Below are 7124 nucleotides of genomic sequence, written 5' to 3' on the forward strand. Positions count from 1 at the left end.
AAGAGCTTGAGACCAGCCTGACCAATATGGTGAAACCCTGTCTCTATTGAAAATGCAAAAATGAGCTGGGCCTGGTGGCGTGCGCCCATAGTCCCAGCTACTCAGGAGGCTGAGGCAGGAGAATTGGTTGAATCTGGGAGGCGGAAGTTGCAGTAAGCTGAGATTGCGCCACTGTATTCCATCCTCGGCAGCAGAGCGAGACTGTCTCAACAAACAAACAAAAAAACTCTTCTGAATGAATGAACTCTTTGCCACCAGTACAGAACTAATTAGCTATCAAATCTAAACCACACCAAGGTAAGTTTGTCTGATGTAGGCCAGGAGTCAATACTGGGAGGAAAATAAGTTCCTCAGTGCAAGAGAGCCGAATAGTGTTTTGGAGCATTTCCCTGGCTGCTATAGCAGTATTAGAAAATCTTTTTGGCAAGGGAAGGAAATAAATACAAATGGAATGCTACATTTAAAAATCAGCAAACGTCTCAGGAATATCAGTAAAGTAGGAAGGGGATGACTTTAAAACATTATTTGTTTTGGGCTCAACAAACATTCAAAATGGATTTATTTAAAGGTTTTGCTATAGCTATGTCAGGCATTTAGGCTTATGGGAAGTAAAATTAAAAGAGGACTCTTTTTTTCCCCAAGGAGCATTTCTTTAAAACCAAGCACATTGCTAAATAGCAACATTATACTTGGTAGACAATAATTGGCAATAAAATAAGTTTAATATTCTGCTCAAACCAGTCCTTGATATTGTTTAATAACCAGGATACAAACTGATTTTATTGTAAGTCCAAGATCAAGCCTAGATCAATTTTATCAAAATGTCCCTGGTTAGATATCTAGTTTCATTCAACATTTTGAAAGCTCCTTTGACAGCTGGTCAAGTCTCTCACACAGACCAGTTCCTTGTGTTATGCACGTGGCTTGAACAGATCATGTCCTGTTAGAAGGAGATCGAAGAGCATTTGGCAAATCCTGTGATTCTCAAAAAGCAGCAGCACTGCCTCTCTCAACTCATCTACCAGAAGCAATTTCTGCAGCTCACCTGCTACCTCCTTAATTCTTTCACGATTATTGCTATCTACCACAAATATAAGATATTGGGTATTTGGGAAGTAATACTTCCGGAGAGGCCTAATTCTATCTTGACCACCAGCATCCCATACTGTGAGACGAATGTTTTTATAGTCTACCGCTTCCACATTGCAGCCAACGGTAGGAATGGTGGTGACTATCTCCCCTAACTTCAGTTCATACGGAATGGTCGTCTTGCCAGCGGCATCCAATCCAACCATCAAAATGTGCATCTGCTTCTTGTCAAAGAGGTGGGAGAAGAAAGAGGAGATGGTGAGGCCCGTGGCAGTAGTGGCACTGGCATGGCAGAAGCAGAAGGGGCTCGGAGTGTCTCTGTGATTTCTCCTTTCATACCCCCAGGAGAACTGAATGAGAGGGAAGAGAAAGCTCATTCTTTAAACTTCAGTCCTCTCAATTTTCATCCTCTTGAAATAAACAACATTAAGACCTGGTTTACAACCTTCCATAGTCCTCCTAATGCTCGAACAACATATATACACATATGTAGAGTTTACAGGTTTTGTCCACTCTGAAATAACACCTGTGTACTTATCTGAAACTCAAGATTATATTAAAAACATTTTCCATCTTTTTCTAAGGTCTAGAGGAGGCTAAAAATAAGTTTCTCATATTCAAAAGTTTGAGAGGGGAAAAAAACCAAATGAGCCAAGTGTGTTTTAAAATAGTAGCTCTTGGGCTGGGTGCAGTGGTTTGTGCCTGTAATCCCAGCACTTTGGGAGGCCGAGGTGGGCGGATCACTTGAGGTCAGGAGTTCGAGACCAGCCTGGTCAACATGGTGAAAGAAACAACAAAAATATAGCTGGGCATGGTGGCAGGTGCCTATAATCCCAGCTACTTTGGAGGCTGAGGCAGGAGAATTGCTTGAACCTGGGAGGCGGAGGTTGCACTGAGATCACACCACTGCACTCCAGCCTGGGTGACAGAGTGAGACTCTGTCTAAAAAATAATAATTAAAAAAGCTCTTTAACGGTTTTTTTTTCACGTATTCTTATTAGATTGATTTTTTGTAATCCTAATTTGCATTTAGTTACTCCAATTTACTATTATAAAGTGCCCCTAACATTTTCTGATATTTTAGTCTATTTCATACCTGTAGTAAAATCTACTCATTCATTCCTAAGAATTATATATTAGCTTATTTCTTATACGTTTTAGTAATTTTCTATTGTAGAAGTCTTTAATAGGTTTTAGTTTTTTATCATTCCTTTCATAATTTGTCTTTTTTATTTAACCAGTTTCAGCTTTTAACTTTTTAAATCAATCTTCCTACTTTATTTTGCATGATTTTTATTCTCATTTCCTAATTTGAAAAACTTAGGGACAAGCTAATGCAGTGATTATGTTCATAGATGCTGAACACGAACTGCTTTGGCTTAAAGCCTTGTTTTGTCATTTACAAGCTGTGTGACTTTGGGCAAGTTACCTACACTCTCTGTGCCTAAGTTTCCTCACCTGTAAAATGGGTTGTGAAGATTAAATGAGTAAATATACGTAAGCCCTTAGAGCAATGCCTGGCACATAGTAGCTACTTGATAAATAGTTTTAGAAAGAAAACAAATGAACTCCTTTAAACAGTAAGCTCTAAGGATAGAACAATTTTGAATACATTTTTAGCTGTGGTTTTGGTATGTAACCTTCCTTTCAATAGCTTGTAGGTGTTTGTTTATTTCAGTTTTTGATATATTTCTTCCAATATTTTATTATAAAAAGTTTTCAAACCTGTAAAAAAGTTGAAAGAATCATACAGGGAACATCAGCACTAAATTCCACAAGGAACATTTTGCTGTACTTATCGAATCACCTATGCATCTAACTATCCAGCTGTCTCATCCCGCACTCCAGCTTGGTTTTTGGATGCATTTCCAGCTAAATTACGAACAAGTTTTGACGTATTTTAAATAAGGGGGCCAACCAAAGGAGTGTTTCTTAATTCTAATAATGTAATTTTGGAATTATCTGTTCAGTTCCCTTTATTAGAGTATGAACCAAGACCATGGCTTCTAAAATTTCTGCTTTGGGGAAGTTTTCTTTTTTTTTTTTTTTTTTTTTTTTTTTTGAAGCTCCTCTTTTATTTCCCATCCTCTCACTATTCTTATATTTCTTTCTTTTTTTTTTTTTATTATACTTTAAGTTTTAGGGTACATGTGCACATTGTGCAGGTTAGTTACATATGTATACATGTGCCATGCTGGTGGTATATCTCCCAATGCTATCCCTCCCCCCTCCCCCCACCCCACAACAGTCCCCAGAGTGTGATGTTCCCCTTCCTGTGTCCATGTGATCTCATTGTTCAGTTCCCACCTATGAGTGAGAATATGCGGTGTTTTGTTTTTTGTTCTTGCGATAGTTTACTGAGAATGACGGTTTCCAATTTCATCCATGTCCCTACAAAGGACATGAACTCATCATTTTTTATGGCTGCATAGTATTCCATGGTGTATATGTGCCACATTTTCTTAATCCAGTCTATCATTGTTGGACATTTGGGTTGGTTCCAAGTCTTTGCTATTGTGAATAATGCCGCAATAAACATACGTGTGCATGTGTCTTTATAGCAGCATGATTTATAGTCCTTTGGGTATATACCCAGTAATGGGATGGCTGGGTCAAATGGTATTTCTAGTTCTAGATCCCTGAGGAATCGCCACACTGACTTCCACAATGGTTGAACTAGTTTACAGTCCCACCAACAGTGTAAAAGTGTTCCTATTTCTCCACATCCTCTCCAGCACCTGTTGTTTCCTGACTTTTTAATGATTGCCATTCTAACTGGTGTGAGATGATATCTCATAGTGGTTTTGATTTGCATTTCTCTGATGGCCAGTGATGATGAGCATTTTTTCATGTGTTTTTTGGCTGCATAAATGTCTTCTTTTGAGAAGTGTCTGTTCATGTCCTTCGCCCACTTTTTGATGGGGTTGTTTGTTTTTTTCTTGTAAATTTGTTTGAGTTCATTGTAGATTCTGGATATTAGCCCTTTGTCAGATGAGTAGGTTGCGAAAATTTTCTCCCATGTTGTAGGTTGCCTGTTCACTCTGATGGTAGTTTCTTTTGCTGTGCAGAAGCTCTTTAGTTTAATTAGATCCCATTTGTCAATTTTGTCTTTTGTTGCCATTGCTTTTGGTGTTTTGGACATGAAGTCCTTGCCCATGCCTATGTCCTGAATGGTAATGCCTAGGTTTTCTTCTAGGGTTTTTATGGTTTTAGGTCTAACGTTTAAATCTTTAATCCATCTTGAATTGATTTTTGTATAAGGTGTAAGGAAGGGATCCAGTTTCAGCTTTCTACATATGGCTAGCCAGTTTTCCCAGCACCATTTATTAAATAGGGAATCCTTTCCCCATTGCTTGTTTTTCTCAGGTTTGTCAAAGATCAGATAGTTGTAGGTATGCGGCGTTATTTCTGAGGGCTCTGTTCTGTTCCATTGATCTATATCTCTGTTTTGGTACCAGTACCATGCTGTTTTTGTTACTGTAGCCTTGTAGTATAGTTTGAAGTCAGGTAGTGTGATGCCTCCAGCTTTGTTCTTTTGGCTTAGGATTGACTTGGCGATGCGGGCTCTTTTTTGGTTCCATATGAACTTTAAAGTAGTTTTTTCCAATTCTGTGAAGAAAGTCATTGGTAGCTTGATGGGGATGGCATTGAATCTGTAAATTACCTTGGGCAGTATGGCCATTTTCACGATATTGATTCTTCCTACCCATGAGCATGGAATGTTCTTCCATTTGTTTGTATCCTCTTTTATTTCCTTGAGCAGTGGTTTGTAGTTCTCCTTGAAGAGGTCCTTCACATCCCTTGTAAGTTGGATTCCTAGGTATTTTATTCTCTTTGAAGCAATTGTGAATGGGAGTTCACTCATGATTTGGCTCTCTGTTTGTCTGTTGTTGGTGTATAAGAATGCTTGTGATTTTTGTACATTGATTTTGTATCCTGAGACTTTGCTGAAGTTGCTTATCAGCTTAAGGAGATTTTGGGCTGAGACAATGGGGTTTTCTAGATAAACAATCATGTCATCTGCAAACAGGGACAATTTGACTTCCTCTTTTCCTAATTGAATACCCTTTATTTCCTTCTCCTGCCTGATTGCCCTGGCCAGAACTTCCAACACTATGTTGAATAGGAGCGGTGAGAGAGGGCATCCCTGTCTTGTGCCAGTTTTCAAAGGGAATGCTTCCAGTTTTTGCCCATTCAGTATGATATTGGCTGTGGGTTTGTCATAGATAGCTCTTATTATTTTGAAATACGTCCCATCAATACCTAATTTATTGAGAGTTTTTAGCATGAAGGGTTGTTGAATTTTGTCAAAGGCTTTTTCTGCATCTATTGAGATAATCATGTGGTTTTTGTCTTTGGCTCTGTTTATATGCTGGATTACATTTATTGATTTGCGTATATTGAACCAGCCTTGCATCCCGGGGATGAAGCCCACTTGATCATGGTGGATAAGCTTTTTGATGTGCTGCTGGATTCGGTTTGCCAGTATTTTATTGAGGATTTTTGCATCAATGTTCATCAAGGATATTGGTCTAAAATTCTCTTTTTTGGTTGTGTCTCTGCCCGGCTTTGGTATCAGAATGATGCTGGCCTCATAAAATGAGTTAGGGAGGATTCCCTCTTTTTCTATTGATTGGAATAGTTTCAGAAGGAATGGTACCAGTTCCTCCTTGTACCTCTGGTAGAATTCGGCTGTGAATCCATCTGGTCCTGGACTCTTTTTGGTTGGTAAACTATTGATTATTGCCACAATTTCAGCTCCTGTTATTGGTCTATTCAGAGATTCAACTTCTTCCTGGTTTAGTCTTGGGAGAGTGTATGTGTCAAGGAATGTATCCATTTCTTCTAGATTTTCTAGTTTATTTGCGTAGAGGTGTTTGTAGTATTCTCTGATGGTAGTTTGTATTTCTGTGGGATCGGTGGTGATATCCCCATTATCATTTTTTATTGTGTCTATTTGATTCTTCTCTCTTTTTTTCTTTATTAGTCTTGCTAGCGGTCTATCAATTTTGTTGATCCTTTCAAAAAACCAGCTCCTGGATTCACTGATTTTTTGAAGGGTTTTTTGTGTCTCTATTTCCTTCAGTTCTGCTCTGATTTTAGTTATTTCTTGCCTTCTGCTAGCTTTTGAATGTGTTTGCTCTTGCTTTTCTAGTTCTTTTAATTGTGATGTTAGGGTGTCAATTTTGGATCTTTCCTGCTTTCTCTTGTGGGCATTTAGTGCTATAAATTTCCCTCTACACACTGCTTTGAATGCATCCCAGAGATTCTGGTATGTTGTGTCTTTGTTCTCGTTGGTTTCAAAGAACATCTTTATTTCTGCCTTCATTTCGTTATGTACCCAGCAGTCATTCAGGAGCAGGTTGTTCAGTTTCCATGTAGTTGAGCGGCTTTGAGTGAGATTTTTAATCCTGAGTTCTAGTTTGATTGCACTGTGGTCTGAGAGATAGTTTGTTATAATTTCTGTTCTTTTACATTTGCTGAGGAGAGCTTTACTTCCAACTATGTGGTCAATTTTGGAATAGGTGTGGTGTGGTGCTGAAAAAAATGTATATTCTGTTGATTTGGGGTGGAGAGTTCTGTAGATGTCTATTAGGTCCACTTGGTGCAGAGCTGAGTTCAATTCCTGGGTATCCTTGTTGACTTTCTGTCTCGTTGATCTGTCTAATGTTGACAGTGGGGTGTTAAAGTCTCCCATTATTAATGTGTGGGAGCCTAAGTCTCTTTGTAGGTCACTCAGGACTTGCTTTATGAATCTGGGTGCTCCTGTATTGGGTGCATATATATTTAGGATAGTTAGCTCCTCTTGTTGAATTGATCCCTTTACCATTATGTAATGGCCTTCTTTGTCTCTTTTGATCTTTGTTGGTTTAAAGTCTGTTTTGTCAGAGACTAGGATTGCAACCCCTGCCTTTTTTTGTTTTCCATTTGCTTGGTAGATCTTCCTCCATCCTTTTATTTTGAGCCTATGTGTGTCTCTGCACGTGAGATGGGTTTCCTGAATACAGCATACTGATGGGTCTTGACTCTTTATC

The 7124-nt window shown here is 38.7% G+C and overlaps 1 pseudogene; it reads right to left on the reverse strand.

Annotated features, from left to right (window-relative positions):
* Nucleotides 1–844: 844 nt before the first annotated feature.
* LOC101131785 (ADP-ribosylation factor 4-like) lies at nucleotides 845–1322 on the reverse strand (annotated as a pseudogene).
* Between the last annotated feature and the right edge of the window lie 5802 nt (nucleotides 1323–7124).

This window comes from Gorilla gorilla, chromosome 14 (assembly GCF_029281585.2).
Source record: "Gorilla gorilla gorilla isolate KB3781 chromosome 14, NHGRI_mGorGor1-v2.1_pri, whole genome shotgun sequence".
Taxonomy (NCBI): Eukaryota; Metazoa; Chordata; class Mammalia; order Primates; family Hominidae; genus Gorilla; species Gorilla gorilla.